General features: G+C 42.7%; 1 protein-coding gene across 8 annotated transcripts in view; it reads right to left on the bottom strand.

Annotated features, from left to right (window-relative positions):
• Positions 1 to 23491, bottom strand: part of PASD1 (PAS domain containing repressor 1) — a 306974-nt gene that overhangs the window by 248548 nt on the left and 34935 nt on the right. For 5 of the 8 annotated variants that reach the window (XM_069063048.1, XM_069063052.1, XM_069063047.1 and 2 more), the window contains 2 exons: positions 22010 to 22252; positions 16166 to 16508 (listed from right to left, as the gene is read on the bottom strand). The exons of 1 other annotated variant lie outside the window; for it this stretch is intronic. The gene's annotated coding sequence lies outside the window, so the exon portion shown is untranslated. The remainder of the gene's footprint in view (positions 1 to 16165; positions 16509 to 22009; positions 22253 to 23491) is intronic. 2 more of the 8 variants (XM_069063050.1, XM_069063049.1) reach the window with 2 other exon arrangements.

Below are 23491 nucleotides of genomic sequence, written 5' to 3'. Positions count from 1 at the left end.
CCTATAGGGCCACATATGGCCTTGAGGCCACAGGTTCCTCACCCCTGCAGTCTAGGCAAATAGAATTTCCTCATCTAGAAGTTCCGTCTACCAGGGAAATCACAGGTAGAGACTCCATCCACTGCAGAATGTAATCTCTTCCAACCCTTCTTTCCCTCTTAGCCTTCAAACCCAGTGCCCTTCTACTGAAGTCAGCCCAATGGCTTTGTGTCTCCTCCTCCTTAGCACTGAAAGTCCCACTTGGATATTTTAGGAACCAATTCCAACCCCAATTCAAATAGGATTGCTGAAGTCATCTCCTCTTGCCTTTCGGCTCCATTTTCCTGTGAATTCTCTCTGATGATTCACTAAACAGGATGAGTGTTTAATTTATTTAAATCTATTAGCCTGTGCCTCTTCAGAAGCTAATGGATTTCAAGCTGAAAGGGACCTCCGAGGTCATCGAGTCCAACACCCTCAATTTAAGTGGGGAGGAACCGGAGGCCCAGAGAGGTTAAGTGATTTGCCTACCAGTTCTAAGGCAGGTATTAAGTGCACAGCTGAGATTTGAAGCCAGGGACAGTCTTTCATGAGTCCAACCCCTTAATTTGACAGGGCAAGACACAGAGGCCTAGCAAAGTAAACAGCTTGCCCAAGGCCACACACATAACCAGTGCCTAGAACCAGAATCTGAACCCCGGTTTTCTGATGCCAAAGGCAGCTCTCTTTGTGCTAGGCTACTATGCTTCCTCTTGCCTGCTTCTCACTTTGGACTCAGGCTTCGCTGGGTGAACCCAGTATATGAATGAAATACAGCTCATTCATTGGCTGAAGGACCTCCCCTTCTGGCCCAGTTCATTTTCCTCTTCCCAAGAATATGATTTCCAAGCATTTACTACCAAGCCGTCTATTACCAAACCTTCTTAGGCCACAGAAAGTTTTTTCCCCCAAGGCACGGAATATAAAGGAAATGAGCCCCGACCACATGGGTTGTTTCCCTTAAAAGTCTATGTTCTTTTTAATGACAGGTTAGAAAGGGTGATAAAATGGGACTAACAAACCACTAGTCGTTTGTAGATTGAGATGTTCAACACACTCCTGTCATGGTGGGGGGCAAGGGGAGGAAGGGCGGGAGGAATCCAGCAGAGATCAAGAGAAATAGGTAACTATTTTAGAGATGCAGCCTGGTCTGGCTAGAGGGCCATGAAGCTTCTTAATTGGCAGGTTGGCTGTGTGGTTTAAGATTTTTTTTTCCACTCCCTTCCCTTTTCCAAACATTACAAATACTGAACCTCCCCCCCATTTTCTTAATTTTACTTGGAACAGATTTGGTGTTTCATTCCAAGAAAGTGGTCTGGGTTAGCAAGAGCTGCTAAGAACAGCAGTGAGAGTGAGCATACTGTGACCTCACTGGGGCAGCCACAGCTGGGCCCTGAGACATTGCTTTGAGTCTTGCTTAAATGCAGCAGAACTTAAAAAAAAAAGTATCCACAGATACTCCAGGGCTATGCTTCAGCTGTTTTCAAGAATTCCAAATGGTCTGGCCAATTTGCTCCATCCAGCTGAGCTGGACCTTAATAAAGAAACACCTGGGGACTTGGGTGTTGGGAAATATCGTACAGAACAATATTGCCTCACAGGAGATCTTCATGAGCTCCAGGGAGGCTGAGAAAGCATGCCGAAATGGATAAATTTCCAGGACGAATTTTTTTCTCCTCACATGTGAAAAGTTTAGCAGTTTACAAAGGGCATTCACAAACTTGAAGCATTTTTTAGTCTTACGACAACCCTGGAAGGCCATCAATTCAATTCAATAAGTTTTTAAAGGGCCTCCTCTGGGCAAGGCATCATGCTAGGCATTGGAGATTTTAAAAAAGCCAGAAATCAAACTACTCCTGCCCTCAAAAACCTTACCTTCTACGGGCTGAGGGTGGGGGTGGGCAGAGCCCACAGAAGATCATATATAATATTATATGCTGCAGGAGGGGGCACTGACAACTGGGGGAAAGGGTCAGGAAAGCATTCTGAGGAGCAAGACTAAAAAAACTAAAGACTGAGTGGTGACAGGACATGAATAGGCAGTTTGGGGGGAAGAAGAAGAAGAAGAAGAAGAAGAAGAAGAAGAAGAAGAAGAAGAAGAAGAAGAAGAAGAAAAAGAAGAAGAAGAAAGCTACATATAGTCATATGAAAAAAAATGCTCTAAATCATTGCTGATTACAGAGAAATGCAAATTAAAACAACTTTCAGATGCCATCTCACACCTATCAGACTGGCTAAAATGATAGAAGAGGGAAATGACAAATGTTGGAGGGGATGTGGAAAAAATTGGGACACTAAGACTGTTGGTGGAATTGATCCAACCATTCTGGAGAGTGATCTGGAATTATTCCTAACGAGTTACAAAACTTTGTATACCCTTTGACCCAGAAATACCACTATTAGGTCTTTCCCCAAAAAGGAGGGGGAAAGGAAAAGAACCTATATATTCTAAAATATTTATAGCAGCTCTTTGTGGTGGCAAAGAAGTGGAAATTGAGGGGATGCTTATCAGTTGGGGAATGAATGAACATGTTGTGATTTATGATTGTGATGGAATACTATTGTGCTATAAGAAATGATGAGCAGGTTGATTTTTTTTTGCTTTTTTTTAGAGGGCAATTGGGGTTAAGTGACTTGCCCAAAGTCACACAGCTAGTAAGTGCGTCAAGTATCTGAGGCCAAATTTGAACTCAAGTCCCCCTGACTCCAGGGCCAGTGCTCTATTCACTGCGCCACCTAGTTGCCCCGTGCAGGTTGATTTTTGAAAAACATGGAAAGATTTGCATGAAATAAGCAGAACTAAGAGCACGTTATGTGCAATGTTGCTCAAAGAGTAACTGTAAAGAACTAAGTTATTCTGAGCAGGATGAATATTCAAATCACCTACAAAGGACCTATGAAGGAAGATGCTTTCCACCTCCAGAAAAAGAAATGATATGTGGATGTATGTGTTGTATAGTTTCATATATATATATATATATATATATATATATGTATATATATATATGTATGTATGTATATGTACATACACATACACACATATGAGCCAGACACACACAGTACCCATCTACATATGTGTGTGTTTGTGTGTCTGTGGAATGTTGGCCTTCTCTAGCTCTAGATCAGAGTTGGGAGGGAGAAAAGGAAGGAGACAGCTCAGAACTCAAAACGGAACAAAAAATAAATAAATATTTTTTTGAAAAAGAGAAAAGATTGGGAATGGTGGATGTGAGAAGGGATAGAGTACATCCTTGGGCCCCAGCACAGCCTATACAAAGGCCTAGCAGCAGAAGATGGACCGTCAAGGTCAGCGGACAGCTAGGAGGCCCAAGGGCCTGAAATATAAGAACTTGGGAGAAGGACTAATGAGCACTAAGTGCTGAAAGATAGGTTGGCGCCTTCTGGTAAAGGCTCTAAAAGCCAAGAGCTCCTCTTGTTCTCTGAATCTGTACTACAGCGGACTTTCTTTGAAAAATAACACAAGCCAATCTTGGGAAGACATGGAATAAGAGGTAACCAAGGGTACAGATCCCCCTGCTCCACACCAAACAAACTAGAAAAAACCATCCCAAATGGAACAAATACAGCAATGAGAAGAAGAAAATGGAAAGAATCCACTACCAGGTAATTCTTATAGAAAAAAAATGCCTGAAGACAAATTCACCAGGTGCTCATCACTTCTGACACACTAAGCCCCCAAACTCCTGATGTTCCATCCCACCTTCATCTTCCATAACCATCATCTTTCTGGTTCAAGTGTTCCCATATACTTTCTGTCAATTGCACTCCTGGGTTCCAATTATCAGATCTAACCCTTTGGTAGTAGCCCAGGAAGAAGCTGCTCCCAGGGCAGCCTCAAGCCTTAACAGAAGGATTGTGGAACCTGGGGAAGAGATTATAGAGAAGGTTGGAGCCAGAAGTATAGCACTGGTTACAAAGTCAGGAGGAGAAAGGGTACTGGATTTGAAATCAGGGGGCCAAGGGTGTGAATCTTAAGTCTATTACTTAATACCTGTGTGACCTTAGGTCCCTTACTACCTGTGGTCCTCAGTTTCCTCATCTGCAAAACAATGAGGTAGAACTCTCTAAGGTTACTTCCAGCTCTAAATCTCACCCCCTTTTTGGAGCATGCTCAGTCATTCCTGGTGATATCTTCTTCTTGGGTTGGGTCCCATCATTGGTTGCGGAATTAAAACTCCATGGTTGTGGTAAAGAGGTTACCTAATCTTCAGTTTTTTCTTCCCCTCTGTCTTTGAAACTTGAGGACAACTTGAAGCAGAAGTGGACTGTGGAACTGCAGAATTCTTATACTCACGAGTGTGCTGGCAAATGTTGAACAATGACATTCATTGACTAGTAAATCAACATTACAAGTGGTGTAATACAGAGGAACTCTTCTTGGTGAAATGGAAGGGCCCCAGGAAAATATGGTCAAGACTAAAAAGGAGGGGTGAGTGAGAGAGTTTGGGATGGTGCGAGAACAAGAATAGAATATACAGAGGGAGGAATGAGATCCCAACATTAGAAAGGGAATGCTCTGGCAGCATTATGAAGTGACCATATGGAGATAGGGTATCAGTCAGGCAATAAACTTTTCTTGGGGTTAGGGACACTCTCTCTCTCTCTCTCTCTCTCTCTCTCTCTCTCTCTCTCTCTCTCCCTCCCTCCCTCTCTCTCTCTCTGTATGTATGTATATGTCTATATCTATCTATATATATGTACGCACATATATAGATGCCAACTTGCAGGGCATGAGTTGAAAACCTCAGAGTTATTTTGATCTGTATTTTTTGTTCTATTAGTGATATAGAACATGTTTTTAAACATCTGGGGGGATGTTATATATTTGTGTCATTTCCTTACATGTCTTAGATATCAGAATTTTATCTGTCTTTTAATATGTTATGCAAATATCTTTTCTACTCTATAATTTCTCTTTTTATCCAATCATCAATTTAATTTATGTAAAAGCTTTTGAATTTTATGTAATCAAAATTGCCTGCTTTATCTCTTATGAAGTCCTCTAGCCCTTGCTTGGATAATAATTCTCTTCATATAGCTATGAAGTTGTACAAGGCACATCCTCTCCTTCTCATTTAATTACTTTTTTGTGAGCCAATATTTTATGTTCATGTCATATAGTCAGGAGTTATCATGGCATATATGGTGCAAGAGGTTACTCCAAACCTATTTTCTGCCAAACCGCTTTCTAGTTAGTAAGCTGGCTACCAGCTTTGATCCATTAGCCAGACCTGTTGTTCTATATAGTTTGTGAGAAAGTTTTCCCTACTTTAGGGTTGTGCCTGAGACAGCAGTGCTTCTGGAATTCTACCTAATGCTAATTCAGAGGGGTTGGAGTGTGAGAAGTCAGTTCATGTGATCTGATAGACTATGAACTGACAGAGCAAAATGGATGATGAATATAACAGGAATACCAGGGGCTAGCAGTGCCATGGAAGCCAGGGGAGAAAAGTGAATACAGGAGGAAGGGCTAGTCCAGCCCCTTGCAGAACTGGCTGTGGTGCACTTGACATCTGGAATTATATAGCATGGCATTTAAAAGAATAAGAATAATTAACACAGTCACCCAGGTAATCACCTTAGGGTGTCATTCACAGTAAGTGAACATCACCAAAATATGCAATGACTTAGTATAATACAGAGCACAAGTGCCAAACTCTCTGCCTTCCCCTGCCCAATGCGGCCCAAAGCAAATTAACATGTTTAACAAAATAAATTAAAATACAGTGCAACATAAATAATGTTAATCTGTGGTTTTCAAAGGAGCCATTTCTATTTGAGCTTGATACCACTGATAATGGATCATCATTTGACAGGTCCTTTTGGTGACTACAGGTCTAAATTACATTCTGGATGTATTACATGCATGTGTCTCAGCAGGACATGTATAGCCAGCTAACACAAAGATGTGTAGCAGCAAACAACATCAGAGTGATATCTTTTTTTTTTGCTTTTTTGGAGGGCAATTGGGGTTAAGTGACTTGCCCAAGGTCACACAGCTATTTCTTGTGTTAAGTGTCTGAGGCTGGATCTGAACCCAGGTCCTCCTGACTCCAGGGCCAGTGTTCTATTCACTGTGCCACCTAGCTGCCCCAACAAAGCAATACCTTACTAGGCTTTGCAAAACAACCAGATTATGTGCACAAAGCTAACAGAAAAATTAAGCATGGCTGACAAACTCCACAACACATGCACGATGCTAATACAAAGCAAATAAACATAAAGAAACAAATAATAACAAAACAGGAGCATATTGAATATGCAGCAATTAAGACCCACATAAATGAAGAAATGTAATTATATGCACGGAGCACATCTTCTAGAAGAACATTCGCAGGAGCATCTGGCTGCACATATCACTGTTTCATTAGTTTCATCTGGGACATGATCAGTGAGTCTGGGGGCTGATCAACTGGTCCTCTAAGTCCCACAACCTGCAGAGCCTTCTCCTACTATCCCAGTGTCAATCAGAATCAGCATCAACGCGATCAAAGCAAGTCCTACGTTCTGAAACTTGAGCTCGTAGAGGCCCCAAGCCTGAGAGGCAGCATGGTATAGTATAGTGGATGGGGCCTTGAACTTAGAGGCAGAAAGACTGGGGCTCATATCGGCATCAGGTATTTACTAGCATATGACCTTGAGCAAGTGTTTAACCTCTCTATGCCTCTGTTTCTTCAATGCAATGAGCACATATTATGTCAGTCAGCCAAGAAGCATTTAATGAGCACCTACTATGTGCTGGACACTGTGCTAAGCTTTGGGGATACAAAGAAAGGCCAAAACAAATAAACAAACAAGTCCCTAGAGTCTGATGGGAGAGACAACATGCAAACAGTGATGTACAAGCAAAATCTAGCTAGCATGCATTGGAGATAATCCTAGAGGGAAAGGCACAAGCATGAAGGGGCATCTCAAGGAGTTTAGCCAAGTACCTATTATATGCAAGACACTTTGCTAGAGATACAAAGAGAAAAAATAAAAAAAATAAAAACTAGTCCTTGGCCTCTAACTGCTATGTGGTTTGGAAGGAGGGATCTCATCCAATTGGGAGATCAGGGAACTCTTCATGGAGAGAGTAACAGTAAAGCTAAGCCATGCTCCTGGGCCCTGCTGGTGCCCTCCAGATTCCTCAGATACTACCTGGAACCAGGAACTAGGCCTCTTTGCCCTTCCTTGTTCCCTTCCTTGGCTTCTTCGAAATACTTAACCCTCATAACCTGGACGGGTGATTTAGAGGCTTTGTCACCTTCAGACCTCTCTTGGCCTCAGTTTTCTCATTCCTAAAATGAGAGGGCAGGATGAGATGACATTTAACATCCGGTGAAATTATGAAACTTATCCATTTATCACTCTTTTTCACTCAGGTCACCATCTCCATTCTCTTCCCACCAGGAAACTGGACTGTCCCCTGAAACTGCTCTGAGCTTTGATAGGCCAGCTATAGTCTTATTTTGTTCAGGTCTAGGCCTTCAAAGAAAGTCTTGGACATCTCTGGCCACACCATGATGCATGTGCCCCCACCCCACTTCCCACACCTTTAGAATATAAGCTCTTCGAGGGCAGGGACTATTGTGCTTGTTTGTATTTGTATTCCCATGCTTAGTACATACTAAGTGCTTAATAAATGTTTTGTCTCTCAATCCATCTATCCGTTATTTATCCATTTATCCATTCATCTATCCATCTACCTTACCTCTCCATTATCATCATTTGTAAGACATGGAAGGCAGCAGTGAATACTTGATTTAGTGGGCTGTTTGGGAGAATTATCACTGATTTCCTAATGTGCTGTACCTGGAGTCAAAAAGACTTATCTTACTGAGTTGGAATCTGGCCTTAGATACTATCTAGCTGTATGACCCTAGGCAAGTCACTTCATCCTGTTTGTCTCAGTTTTCTTATCTGCAAAGTGAGCTAGAGAAGGAAATGGCAAACCACTTCAGTATCTCTGCCAAAAAAACCCCAAATGAGAACATGAAGAACGCCCAATCGTTCAACACTATTGAAACAATTGAACAACATTGTTCAAGCTGAGCCCTTGACTTCTTAGGGCTTGGGCAGAAAGGCAGTTAAGCCAAGTAGTTGGGAAATAAGTAAGTTTATAGTGCTATTTTGCAGAATAACACATCCTAAAGGTACATCAAAATCAATATCTCTGGGGTGTGTGTGTGTGGGTGGGTTGTGTGTTGGGGGAAGCTGTTCCTTCCTTTGGAAGAAATCCTGGATGGATTTAAGCAATGCTGTGACAACCAGTGTACAAATTCACAAATTTAATCAATTCACACTGGTTTTTCTATGCAACGCCAAACCACCAGATTGACTGATTTTTTTCCTTTTCTTTAACTAATTGAATTAGTTGCTTGTCCTAACATCTTGTAACCCCAGCCTTAACGGATCTGAGCCCAGGAGGATACCAATTAGCCCAAGTGCCTTCCTTCTGTGCTCCTGGTTTTGGCCTAGCAGCTGCCAAGTCCAAGGGAGCAGATGGAAATGCCAAACATCTTGCCCAGACTTCCTAGCCAGAAGTGCCCCACTAGCAAACTCCCCCCCAAGGCTCAAAGTAGCACAGTCTGTGGTGTGCATTTATCACTGACGTCCAAGCTCAAGGTTTTGCAAGAGGTTTGTTTTATAGCCTTGGATTTGGGTTCAGCCAGCTGAAGTTATTAAGGTTAGGAGGTTTTTTTCAGGGCACAATGGTCCCCCTGTTTAGCTAATCCAAAAGCATGCTAGACTGTACTGGTCTTAGCACAGAGACATAAAACACTCCTTCCCACTCTCTCTTGCATAGAGTAGTGCCGTCAAGGCAACCACAGATACTCAGTAGGTGGACTCCCAGTGGCCCCAGGGATACCATCTGAAGGCCTTCCTTTCAGAGGAGCAGCAAGATGAGGCCCCCAGATCCCAGTGGAGCCCTTCGCTGGGGCCTACTTGGTGGGCGTGTGCTCCTGCGTGCATTCGTGAGTCTGACAGCTGCCATGAGGCCTCCTTTCTAAGCCCAAGCACTACATGAGCAGGAAGCTACAGGAACCTTGTGAGCCTGCTTTGGCCTCACAAAGCCCTCTCACCGCGCACATCTTCAAAGCTCCCAGCTTTATGTCACTCCTCATTTCTGCCCAGAGCCCCACCAGCTTCACAGAGTCAGCATTATGCCTAACTCCTCAACGTTCTTGTTTCTACCTCCATAACATGGCTCCCATTGTCCCCAGCCCAGTTTAGGCCCTCATCCCTTCTCTCTCACCTGGAGTCTGATTGCAATAGCCCCCCAGTGGTCTCTCTGCTCCCACTCTCTCTTCCCACTCCAATCATCCTCCACAAAGTTGCCTAAGTGGGTTTTTTTTTACTAATTGCAGCTCTTACAATGTCACTTCCCTTCTCTGTAAACTCCAGTGGCTCCCTATTGCCTTTAGGATCAAATCCAAACAGCTGTGTCTGGCTTTAAAAGCCTTTTACAACCTTGCTATGCACTTCTCCCCTTCCCTGCACCCTGCACACTGGCACACAAATGACACCCCATACGCATGCCTGTGTCTCTGCACAGGCCAGCCCCTATCCCCAGAAGACATTCCTGTCTGACTTCTGTTTTTTCGAATCCTTTATTTCCTAGTGCCCTTTCTGAATGCCCCTGTATTCCTTTTGCATATGTTGTGTTTATACATATTCATGTACATGCTTTCTCCTCTCAAAGAACGGAAGTCCCTCAAGGGCTGGGACTTTGTATCCTTAGAACCTAGTACAGTGCCTGGCACACAGTAGGTGCTTAGGAAATGCTTCTTGATTGACTGATCTTTCCCCAAGTACTCCTGGACCTCTGCCAGATTATCTCCTCACTCCCATGAACTCAGTCTCTTCTTCTCATGCATTCTACCCCACCAAATAACAGTCACCTCTCTCCTCCCGCCTTCGACACGAGGGCCACTCCCCAGTCCTTCCCTTCTTCCCCTCCAACAGCTCAACGCCTGTGCACATTAGCCATGCCAATCCGCTGCCCCCTCATCAGCCCTTTCCTCAGTGAATGGCAGCATCCACATGTTCCTCCTTCTAACCCCATGGCACCTCAATCTTCCACCAAATTTCCCTTTTAGTCCTGGGTTTCTAAGAAAAGCTGACAATGGCATGACATAACTATACATGCTGTCCCCTCTCTGTATCATGACAGGGATGGATGAAACCTAGAGAAGTAACCTAACTAGAAGTAATCTGGCTCCTAGCAGGGCTGCCCCTAAATCATAGTGCCCAGAGGAAATGTTGTACTTCTAAATATCACACAATCTCCTGGAGTAACAAAGGCCTGGATGAATAAACCTCCTGATAAAAAAGTTAGTACCAACTTTCCCCACCACACACACACATGCACACACATGTATGTGCACATGGTAAAAACACAGTAAGGTCAATAAGTGCCTAGAGTACAGGTTTCAACCACTCCTTTACTCCTAAACCATCAGGATACCTCCATTGTCCGGTGAAGAAGTGTTATCTTTAGATTGGGGGATGTCATAAACAGAGGCATGGAGACAGGAGGGGGTAAGGTAAAGGTGATGAAAAATGAATAATAGCCCAGTTTGATGAGAACAAACGCTAAATTCCCCTCCCCCCAGCTCTAAATCCATGATGCTGAGCAGACAGTACCAAAACCAAGAATTACAAGGTCCTGGAGGCGGTTAACAGGACATGAGGTCTTAAGGTCCTGACCACAAAGGTTTGATTCCAGGCAAATTCCAGGAGTTTGTGATACACTCCGTCACTGCTCACCAAATAACAGCCAGCTTCTGCTTCCAACACCCCTATTCATACAGCAGCCCTCCCCTTAATACTTTCCAACATCAAAATAGTCACGGTGATTTGCATTTCACAGTTGAGATTGAAGCCTAGCTGTGGATGCCAGGGCATTCCCCTTATGTGATGCTCACATTCCATTCAGTGGGGAGCTCACACCTTCATTAGAATTCATAGTAACCAACCAGGGAAGCTATAGCTGGTGGACAGCCTATGTACTTGGTAGCCAGATACACGTCTCCTAGATGCCCCATTGGTATCCCAAACACATGTTCAAAAGAGAACTTGTTATCTTCCTCTGTCCTCCAAACTTCTTTATTTCTATGGAGGGCACCACCACTTTTCCAGTACCCTAAGCTCACGACCTCCAAGTTGTCCTCCAGTCTTCCCTCTGCCACGTTCCACATTATCCAATCAGTTGCCAAATCTCGACATTCCTCCCTCCATAATGTCCCACACCCGTGCCCTCTTCTTTCTACTCGCATGGCCTCTATCATTCTTCAGATACTACTCATCATCTCTCACCTGCACTGCTTTGATCGCTTCTCAATTGTTCTCTGTCCTCCTTCCTCCCCTTTCTATTCTCCACATAGCTACCAGAATCATCTTGGATCTTAGATCAGAAATTTCAAGCTGGAAAGACCAGAAGCTTGATCGGAAATCAAGCTAAAAGGAATCTCTGAGGCCATTGAATCCAATGCACCCAAACCTAGAGAGGTTTTGACTTGCTCATAGGTACACAGGTAGGAAGTGGCAGAATTAGAATTTGAACTCAGTTCTCTGTATTACAAATGCAGCTATGTTTCCACTGCATCACGCTCTCCAACGAGGTATCAGTCTGACCACATCACTCCTCTGTTCAAGAATCTTCAGTGGCTCCCTATAAGCTTTTTTCATTTTCCAGTTCAAATGTCACCTTTTGTAAGAAGCTTTTCCCCAAAGTCCCTTAATGGTAGCCCCTTCCCTCTGTTGATCATCTCCCACTTATCCTGTCTATATCCTGCTCATCCATCGTCATTTACACATTGTTACCCCATTACACTGAGACTTTTATAATAGGAACTTTTATTACCTTTCTTTGTACCATCAATGCTTAGCAGAATGCCTGGCATATGGTAAACACTTAAGAAATGCTTGTTGACTGACAGACTTACTGACTCCCTCTAGTATAAAATGGAAACTCCTCAGGCTGGCATTTAGAGTCCTCCACAATCTGCCCCCAGTCTGTTTTTTAAACCTCATTTCACATCATTTGTTTTGCTCACAGTAGATTCCAGTCAAACGTCACACAAATCCACTAGCTGTTCCCCAAACTCAACACTGAATCCACACAGGCTGCCCTTTATGCCTAAACGAAACTCCCTCCTTACATCTGCCTCACAGAAACTTCCTTCCTTCAAGGCTCAACTCAGGTAACACTTTCTCCATGGAGCCTTCTCTGATTCTGATCCAGTCCCTAGCCCCCTAAGCCTCAGCTTCCCATGTTAATGCTCTTTTTTCACTCGAATTATCTTCTATTTACTTCTGTTTACATGTCAGAGATAGAACACGAGCTCCTTGGGATCAATTCAATTCAACGAGCTCCTGTTTGCATTAAAACCTTTTTTTCCCTTTCTTTGATTTTACATCACCTTCATTTCCAAATACAGCCTTCCCTCTTCCCCTACCCAGCAAACCACTCCTGTAAACAAAGAATGAAAAGGAAGGTCAGAAAACCAAGGCCCCCTCCCTCCTCAGCTGAGTCTACCTTCCAGTTGCCCATCATCCCTCATCTCTGCAGTGGAGGAAGGGAATTATCCCTCTTCTGTGGGCTGACTTGGTCATAAATGCTTCCCAGCACCCCAATTTGGCCTTTTAGTTCTTTCTGTTTCCAGACTTGGAGTCGTGTCCGTGGTTTTCCTGGTTCTGCTCGTTTCATTTTGTATCAGTTCATACAGGTCACATGCTTCTCCAAACTCTTCACAGTTGTCATTTCTTATAGTGGATTCATATGCTTTAGAGTCTCATGCCACAAGCTGTTTAACTCTCCCCCCTAACTGAGGGGCATCTACTTTGTTTCCAATTCTTGGCAGCCACACCATAAAAAGTGTTGCTAGAAATATTTGGGTGTTTATGAAGCCTTTCTTTTCATCTCTGATCCCCCAACAAGCATGTATGTGTTCAGTGCAAGGCATGTGTGAGGCTATGTACACAAAGACAAAATTGGAAATGGCATCTGTCCTCAAGAAACTGCCCGTTCTACTGGTAAGGATACACCTATATCAATACATAAAAACAAGATAATTTGAGGAGAGAGCATTACAAATACAGGGATCAGGAAAGGTAGGCTCCTAGAGTCCATCAAGTCATCTTATTTGGCCCTTGAAAGAAGCTAAGCTTCAGAAAGGCAGATGTGAAGAGGGATTCTTTTCTAGGAATGGGGGTTAGCCTGTGCAAAGGCATGGAGGCAAGAGATGAATGCTAAGTTCAGAGAAAAACAAGTACATTGGCTGGATTGCAGAGTATATGAAGAAGAAGAATGTGAAATGAGTCTGAACAGGTAGACTGGCACCAGACTATGAAGGGTTTTAGGTGCCAAACTGAGGAGTTTGGATTTTATCCTCAAGGCAATAGGGAGCCATTGAATATTTTTAAACAGGAGAATTCCATGATCGTGTCTGTGCTTTAGGAAGAACATTTTGGCAGCTGTGTGGAAAACTGAGTGGAAAAGGGAGAAAACAGAAGCAGGAAGGTCAATGAAGAGGCCATTGGAATAATATAGGTGACAATTGATGAGGGTTCAAACTACGGTGCTGGCTGACAGAGTAGTAAGAAAGGGATAAGAGTGCAGGCCTTTGTGGAGATACTAATTAGATGCAGTCAGTGAGAGAAAGGGACACATTGAGACCACTGAGTTTGTAAGCTTGGGTAAATGGAAAGGTAGTCATACCCTCAATAGAAATGGGAAAGTTACTACAAGGGATGGGTTTAAGGGAAAGGATAATGAGTTCCATTTTGGACACATTAAACTTGAGATGCCTACAGGAGATCTATCGGGAAATGTCTAGCAGTAAGCTGATGACGTGCAATAGAGCTCAGGAGACTGGGCTACATATGTAGATGGGGGAGGTATTTGTATAGTAATGGCCATTGAAACCACTGGAGCTGACGAAATCGCTGAGAGTCTGAAGGGTGAAGAAAATCCATCCCAGCATGGAACCTGGGTGTACACCCAATGGAGGGGGGACACAGGTGAGAAGCCTGGAGAGCAGGGGCTGTTTTGCCAACCACTGTATCCTTGGTACCTCGCAGAGAACCTGGTGCATAGAAGGCACTGAATGAAATGTTTCTTGGATAAATGTGACCTCAGTTTGCACCCTCAATTTGCCTCTATTTCCTTCTTGGTAAAAATGAAGGAATGAGAGGGAAGTAGTTGCATTGTGAGGTGCCTTGTAGCTCTGTCTATTATTCTGATTCAGGTCCCAGGGTGCTATAAGTGATCAGCAATAAAAGTAATACTGCTTTAGCATAATTAGAATTTTCATTTCCAAAGCATGTTCCCATTTTTATATCAATTTGGTCCTCATCACATCTCTAGGAGGTGGGTGTAGAGAGAGGTTATTTGCCCTAGAGTCTTAATAGAATGTCATGGAAATTTGAATATTTGTCAAATGTGCTGCTGTAAAATTTTTATATACTGGTCAATTCATGGGTCCAGAATGTGGCACTGATCCCATCTGTGAAACCATGAACACAGCGGGCAACAAATGACCAATTTCTAGAAGGGTGGGGGGCAGGGAACAATCTGCATATAAACTCCTTATCCATCCAGTGTAATGAAAAAAAAAGCCCACACACTTAATTATTTTTCTAGCAAAGCAAATTCAAATGATTTGTATTTCCCAGGCCAGAAACTGTTTCCTTCCAGGCTCTGTCTCCAAGGGCTCACAGGGAACAGACATGATTTTCTAACAGAAGATAGCTTTTATAAGAACCAAAGATACAAGAAATATGATCTCGCATCATTTAGCAAAACAGCAATAAAGCCATATCAAAGCAAGATCTCAGAAGCAATGACTGGGCCCCAGCTTATGAATTATATTTGACAGCTGGGTTCCAAAGGCCACTTCAGAGTCTTATCAGGAGGCACGGTGCTTACCATGAGAAGTAGTCCTGCACCAAGATTCTGAAGATTTGGGTTCTTAGTCTCACTTTGAACATTTATTAGCTGTGTGAAAGAAAATTTCTTACCAATGTAGGACAATGGAAAGACCACTGAATTTGACCAAAGCTACCCCAGGTAGAAGGTAGGAGAAGCCCAGATGAGGGAACTGAGGCCCAGAGAGGTGAAGTGATTTGTCTGACATATTAGAGAGAGGATTTGAACCCAGGATGATTCCAAATACCACCCTCCTTCCATTCTGCTAATACAGGAGCCTGCTTTGACAGCCGCTTCAAGCACTTACTACCTGTGTGATCATGGATGTGGCTTAACCTCTCTGGGTCTCTGGCATTTAAGCCCCTCCACAATTTAGCTTCAACTTACCTTTCCTTATCTGTGGTTCTATAACTTGCTATCTATGTGACTTGGGCAAAAATCATTTAACTTTGCCTCAGTGTCTTTGTATACATGTATGGGTACAGAAGAACTGAGAAGGATGAACTGGGTCATAGAATCCTAGACCTAGACTTAGAAAGGACCTTTGAGGCCAGCAAATACAACCCTCCTCATTTACAGATGAGAAAACTGAGGCCCAGAGAGGTAAAGTGACTTGTCTGGGTTGTTATAGCTATTAAGTGTTTGAGGCAGGATTTGAACCCAGACCTTCCTTATTCTCAGTTCAGGGATCTGTCTACTATATCGTACACAGGTATATTTATAAGTGATCTCTCAAGTCTTTTGCAATCAGTTCTTCATCTAATAATCCTATGATCAGGGTGATTTCTAAGGTGTCTTGTAGCTCTAAACCCTAAGATCCCTACCCTTTCTCAGTCTCTCTTTCTATATCTGTAGAATGGGAATAATCCCCCCTATACTCATTTCCACCTCACAAGGTTACTCTGAGATCCTGAATGTGAAAGTATCACGCCCTCTACAAATATTAGGGGCTGGCATCAGTGTCCTTATAATTTGAAGAATAATTTGTAACAGCTAAAAGACCAACCAGTATAAGGGGGATATCTAGAGTAGTCAGCTGAGGAAGGTACCAAGGGCACCCAAATTTCCCTTCAGAGAACTTTGATACAAGGACCACAGTGATATCCCCCTAGCAGGGTACAGAGATGAGAGCTGACAACTAAGGCAAACCCTTGAATTTTAAACCCAGAATTCACTGCAGGAAAGCGAAGAGAGAGAAGGAGTTGACCTTACCTTTCTGTGCTAAGAATCAGAAGGAGAGAACTCTGAAGGCCCAGTTAGTTGTAGTGTCCACCAGAGAAGACTAGACTTCTCAACTCAATTTGGTCTTTGATCAACTTGGCCAAGTCAGCTTCCGTGGTGAAGGGGTGAAGCTGGGTTCATTGCCAAGGTTGCCAGGGATAAATTAGCGAATTTGTTTCATGCCTGCATCAGCTCCAGCTTCTCTCCTTCCTTCCCTAAGGTAGACTTCTGAAACTTGCAAGGTTGTCAAGGACTTCGGTCTGTGCTGCCAATGTTGGAGTGATTCTGTACTTCTCCTCAAAATGTCACACTCTTGCATCATAACACCGACGAGCTACAAAGAAGCAAAGACTGCTGGGCTTACAATAATGTATTTGCTCCATGTGAGTCACTCCCTTCATAGGGACACGCGCAATCTAATTACCGTAGGGAGAGTCATTTGGGTGGATTTTTCTCTTGCTCCGGAAGTCAAAGCCAATTCCAAGGGGGGGATGGGGTGGGAGGAAGGCAAGTAAACTGGAGATTTTGAGTAAGCACCTGGCATCTCTGGCTCAACTGGCAGGGATCTGAAGAGATGCTGTCCACACAATGAGTGAACGGGGAAGAACAGGGACCAGGATCTCCTGGAGAAGGAGCTTTTTTGTTTTTAAGCTAAAATTGGACTGGTTCCTAGTCCAAGCATTTGTATAAATCTGAGAAAGATTCAGATAACCCAGGTCAGAAATAAGAGTCATATGAACTCCTCCCTTTTTATCTAGGTATTTTCCACGAATCCCAAGCCACTAAAGGATGAAGAGATGACCTAGTCTCTAGCCTCCAAGGTCATACTAATTAATATAACATTCATGTGCAGCACTTTAAGGTCTATCAGATACTTTTCTTACAACAATCCTTCAAAGTAGGCAGGCAGGCAAGAGGAGGAAACTGAGGTTCAGTGATTTGCCCAAATTAAAAAGTTACCACTCAACCCAAGCCTCCTCACTGATTCAACAAACACTGGCCAAGTGCCTACTATGAGCACTTAGATAGCTGGCACTTTGCTAGGTTATGGGATCCAAAGGAAAACAAAACAAAACACATTTCTGCCCTCAAGGAGCTTAGATTCTACTGGACAGATACAACACATAAATACGTAAATAACTCTGAGATACTATGCAGAGGGAGAGTACCTTCTCCAAGCCCTCGTAATTTCAGTGCCTTCCTTCTGTTCATTTTTTTCTTGTTTATCCTGTACATAGTTTGTTCATCCAGGCATAACTCAGAGATATTACAGGTCTGGTTCCAGGTTACCCCAATAAAGCAAATATCACAATAAAGCGAGTCACCCAATTTTTTTCGTCTCCCACTCCATGTAAAAGTCATGTTTACAGTATACTGTAGTCTATTAAGTGTGCAATAGTATTATGTCTAAAAAATGTACATAATGCCTTAATTAAAAATATTGCTAAAAAATATCAACCATCATGAAAGCCTTCAGCAAGTCATAATCTTTTTGTTGATGGGGCGGAAAGGTGGGGGCGTCTGGCCTTGATGTTGATTGGTTGCTGAAGAGTGGGATGACTTGGCAATTTCTTAAAATAAGACCACTATGAAATTTGCCATATCTATGGATTCTTCTTTTTACCTGAACACTTAGAGGCCTTCATAGGGTTATTAATTGGCCTAATTTCAATATTGTTATGTCTCAGGAAATAGGGAAGCCTGAGAAGTGGGAGAGAGACTTAGAGCAGCCAGTCCGTGGAAGAGTCAGAACACATACAACATTTATCCATTAAGTTCACCATCTTATATAGGTGTGGTTTGTGGAACCCCAAAACAATTACGATGGTTACATCAAAGATCACTAATCACAGATCACCATAACAGCTATGATAATGATGACAAAGTAAAATATTTGTGAGAAATACTAAAATGTGACACCGACACACCAAGCACATGCTACTGGAAAAATGGTGCTGATAGAATTGCTTGATGCAGGGTTGCAACAAACCTTCAATTTGTAAAAAAACATGCAATGTCTGTGAAGCACAATAGAACAAAGTGCAATAAAATAAAGTATGCCTTCTATACTTCCTTGCTTATTGTTCTCCCCACCCCACTCATTAGGCTGTAAGCTCCTTGAGGGGAGGAATCATCTTTTACCTGTTTGAGTATCCTCGCCACTTAGCACAGTGCCTAGCATATGACGGCCACTTCATAAACGTTTATTGATTGGTTGGTTGGTTATAGGTTGTAGCACTTGAGCTGAACTTTGAGAGAAGCTAGGGATTCTAGGTGCTCCCAGCTATACCTTTTTGCATGGACTGTAATTAACCAGAAGACAGATTTACCCCCTTTCCTTCAATGCCATTCCACTCTACAAACTATTGAGTCCCTACTGTCTATAGAGTATGAGTGGAGATTGTAAATTTAGAGATGACCCTCATGGAGCCTACTATTTGGTAGGTAAATGAGATATATATATTACATTATATTATATTATGTCATATTATATCATATCATATCATGTCATGTCATGTCATGTCATGTTGTGTTGTGTCATATTATTTATGGCATTAGAGAGTGTAGACCAAGGTGTTGTATGTGGTCCAAAGGGAAGGTTGTTATCAATAGAGGGACATCAGGGAAGGCCTCCAAGAGGACATGGCATTTGAACTTGGCTTTAAAGGGTGGAAAGATGTTCACAGGAGAAGAAAAGGAGGGAGAGACTTCCAGTTTAGGGAACAGTGTGAGCACAGGTAAACAAGCAGAAAAGCATAAGGCAGGCATATGCAGGGAACAGAGAGCAGCCCAACTTGGAAGAGTCTGCAATGGCGTTGAAAAGATGAGAGCCACTAAGCTGCAGAGGGCACAAACACCAGACAAAGGAGTTTGAACTTTCATCTTCTTTGATCCGCATCACTCAAAACTTTGTGCTTGAAAGTCACACACTAGGGTTTGGAGACAGCATGAAATAGTGTGTGATACTGAAAAACTCACAAATGCTAAAATTCTCTGAAACATCAGTATAGTTGAAAAGAGCCCTGGCCTGGGCGGAAGCCCACCCTCCCAAATCCAGCCTTTGAGGTCCTCCACAATCTCACTCTGTCGGCCCTTTCTAGCCTGATTCCATATTCTTCACCCTGACTGACAAGGTTCTCCTCACATAGAGCATTATATCTTTGCTCCTTCTCCCAGTTTGACCCCAAGCCTGGTGCCTCGAATGTCCTCCCTCCTGCAATCTGCCTCTCAGAACCTTCTTTCCAGGCTCAGCTCAGATTCTACATCTTACATGAAGCTTTCCCAATGCACCCAGTGATGGTATGCTCTCTCCTTCCATTTTCCTCCTATTCTAAAGATCCACATACATGTTGTATTAGCAGATCCACATACATGTTGTATTAGCACCTCCACCCAGTAGAACATAAGTACATAGAGTATGAAGGCTACTTTTTTGGTATGCCCAGCACCTATCAAAGAGTCTCTAACATGATAGGTTCTTGATAAATGTTTGTTGCACTGAATTAAGTCAAGAGACATGGGTTCTAGTGACAGCCCCACTATTTAGGAGCTGTGTGACCTTAGGCACGGCTTTCCTCTCTCTGAACCTTGGTTTCTCCAGCTGTAAAATGAGATTGGACTGGGTGATTTCTAAGATTTTTTCCAGCTTTAATGTTTTATGATTTAGGTTCCAGAAAGCTCATTCAGAAATGGTCCCTTCTCAATATGGGCTAACAATTAGGCAAACCAATAATTCTTTAATGTATATAATACTTCCATTCCCAAAGCAGGATTCTAAATAATCTTATCTTCATCGTATCTCAAGAACTTAAGAAGTGAAAACAGGCATGGTGTAAAACCTTTGCACATGGAAGAGGTCAATTCTACAATGGAATAAGTGAGCATTTCTTAGAACCAGAGTCTAATAGAATCATTGACTTAGGTCATAATGGTCATCTTGGCCAGCCCCTTCATTTTACAGGTGAGGAAGCTGAAGCCAAGAGGGGTTAAGTGACTTGCCCAAGGTCATGCAAGGAACAGAGATGAGATTCCACCCCAGGTCCTTTGACATCAACCCTATATTCTTTCCACTGTACTGCATGGTCTTTAATGCCAATATTTCAAGGATCCATGGTTTTGTTAGTGTGAGTGCTCGACAACCTCTACTGACATAGAGCTCCACCATGGTGTAGCATGGCAAATGGCTTTTGAGGAGTTGCTGTGGCAAAAACATTCATGTTTTGATGATGAGCCTTCCACAACTTAACCTACCTGGTCCTTGGACAACATACATCTAGTTCATCACCAGGCTAATAATAATAATAGCTACTACGTATATAGAACTTCAAGGTTTGCAAAGTATTATGCATATGTTATCTCATTTGATGCTCACAACAACCTTGAGAAGTAGATGCTACTATTATCTCTGTTTTACAGATGAGGAAACTGAGGCTGGGGTAGGTTAAGTGACTTCCTCAGGGTCACACAGCAAGTGATTGTCTAAATCTGGATCTCAAATTATATCTTCCTAACCTCAAGTCCAACATTATGTCTACTGCGTTACTTAGCTTCCTACATCTAAAACTTTTAGCTTCTGATAACCTAGGATCCCTTCTATACTTCCATGAGGTATGGGAACAGCATGTCCAGGAATATAATAGAAGACACTTGCTGTTGCTGTCATACCCATCTCTCCCTCTATTGTGCTAGTATTGACAATGCCAAATAACAGAGGAATCAAACTAAATCAAAGGAACCAGAGGGAAAAAGGAATTTGGGTGGCCCTGTAAACAAAGTAGCCACAGTAGCAACTGGAAATATTAATAATAGTAATAAGGATGTTGATGATAATTATAGCTAGCTTTTATATAAGTCTCCCTGACTAGAAGCACTATACTCTATCCAGGACTCCATCTGTCTGCTTCCCTTCTCTGTCAAGGAGGGCTTTGTAGCCACAGCACTGAGGCAAGAAGAAGGTAAAGGTAAGTATGCCAGCAGAACTCACTGGAAGGAAATGGAAGAGGTACACAAGGAAGTTCAATTGTGCATGGCTCCATTATTCATCATTCTCACTTGACAATATTTCTCCTACAGATCATACTGATGGACTTTTACCCTTTTCTTCCTCAAATGCAAACGCTTGCAACTAATGTGCATTCTGGTCCTCATTTCCATGAGATCATGAATCTCTTCAATATCTCCCCATTTACCAAAGTGGCAAGAGATATTCCCATTACAGCATTTTTCTTGGCTACCATTTTGTCGCAAGACAGGCCAAACTGAACTTCAGGTATAGCTTGAATACCCTTTAGTACAATAACAAATCTTGTGAAAATTGGCCAACACTTTCAAAAATTATTGTGAAAAACTAAGACAATACAGAGAGAGAGAGACAGAGAGAAACTACTGAAAGCTAATCCACCAATATGATGTAGACCTCACTCTCTTTAGTCAATTAAAGGTCAGTCTGAAGGAATCAGTAGCAGTAACCCTTCCTAGCAACCAAAGCCTTTGGGGCCCTTCCATTTAGCCCATCACAGTAATTTCTCTCTAAGATTTGCTTTAAAATGTCCACTAAAGGAGAGCTAGCTTTCAGCAAAAGCATCCCTCTAAGTACCTAATTATCCATCAAAATTTGGGAAGCCAGGGGTTCAAATTGTACAATTTTCAATAAAATGCATCTCAATTCCAAAATGTGAAAAGGAAAGGCAAGTTCAAGTCACAAAAAAATCTAGTTTTGCTTACTTGAAGCCCTATTCCAGAATATCACGACTTGCAATATTCAAATTTCTCTTCTACGGTATATATGCACACATACACACACACACACACACATACACACAGCCCCTTGCTTACCTTGGTAGCAGCAGGCAGACTTCAGAGATGCCATGCAAAACAGTTGGCACACAATGCTCATGGACAGTTAAATAACTGATATCTTTCTGTAGGCATGAAATATACACCAATTACATTTCCTTGTCATCAGAGAACTCCCTTTCCTCATCTCTTCCAGCTAGGCATTCCTCTGCTGGGGAGGCGGTGGCATGTGGTGTATGAATAAGGGACTAGGCAACAGTAACAATAGCAGATCACAGGTCCCTGAAAATCAGAGAAAGATGCTGTCACCCAGAGTTACCCACCATTTAATATCCCCTCCTATGCTGAAGGCAGCTTGGCCTAGATTTGATTGAACTGTATGATAAGTGGCCATTCATGCAAACAGGAGTAAAAACGTTTCCTTTTGCTCTTAATTAAGCAATTCCCTCTCAACATACCATGTAGATAAAAGGTCTTCTGACTGGCATTGTTGGCATTCATTGGGCTAGAGTCACGATATTAAATAGGAGCTCCAAGCTGATTCAAGCTAAAGTTGCTATTAAAAGCAAGCAATTCAACCAGCATTTACAAGCACTGTCCAGGCACTGTCCAGGGTGCTGGAGAAACCAACCCAAAAACCAAGCAACCCCTGCCCTTGAGGAGTTTATAGTCCACTAAGGGGACACAACATAGACACAGATAAACCAATGCAAAATGCGCACAAAGTAAATACAAAGTTGGGGGATGGATGCTAACAATTGGAGGCATCAGGAAAGACCTCTGATAGGAGACAGTACCTGAGCTGATCCTGGAAAGCAGCTAGGGATTTCAGAAGGACAGATGAGAAGGAAGTTGGTGGGCAGTGGTAGAGTAAAATGAAGCAATGTTACATTTGGACTCAAAAACTATCTAGGTTTGCAACCAATCACTTCTTATCTGCATGACCATGACAAGTCACTCTACCTTATGAGAAAGAGAAAGAGAAGGGGAAAAACCTTAACCAGGATTTTGGCTCTGGGTGGGAAATACCACATGTACTTAGCCATGAAAAATGTTTTCATTGAACAGTAAAAGTCTGAGGAGGAATCAAATCAGGTCAGGTGAGTGACTTTACTAGGGAGTAAAAGCCATGAATCACCACATTTTAGTGCCAACTTTCTCATAAAACAAGCCAGTGTTTGTGATCAAAGGTAGAGTATTATGTGCAAAAGTCAAATGTTGTAAAGATGTGTGCTCTAGAACTCTGGCCAAAATGCTTCTGTAGGTTCTTATTGTCTCCCAGATGTCTCATTGAATGATTTCCAGAGCTTCCATTCCTGGCATCCCTTTCCAGGATAGGGGAGATCTCACAGATCCAAAGGGCCCAATACTCCAGAGTTTAGGCCATTACTTAGCTTCTTGGTAGCCTCCATTTCCTCCACAGGGGCCTCCTTCTTCAAGAACTTTTAGCTCCCACAACTTTTGGCATTAAAACCCTTATTCTGTAGAGGTGGCAATAATGGGCCCAGAGAAGGGAAGGGA

Source organism: Petaurus breviceps, unplaced genomic scaffold (assembly GCF_028583685.1).
Source record: "Petaurus breviceps papuanus isolate PSGF00001 unplaced genomic scaffold, PetGlider_PUasm1.0 90535, whole genome shotgun sequence".
NCBI lineage: Eukaryota > Metazoa > Chordata > Mammalia > Diprotodontia > Petauridae > Petaurus > Petaurus breviceps.
Note: the sequence above shows the minus strand (reverse complement) of the source record. Positions and strands in the feature narration are given on the sequence as shown.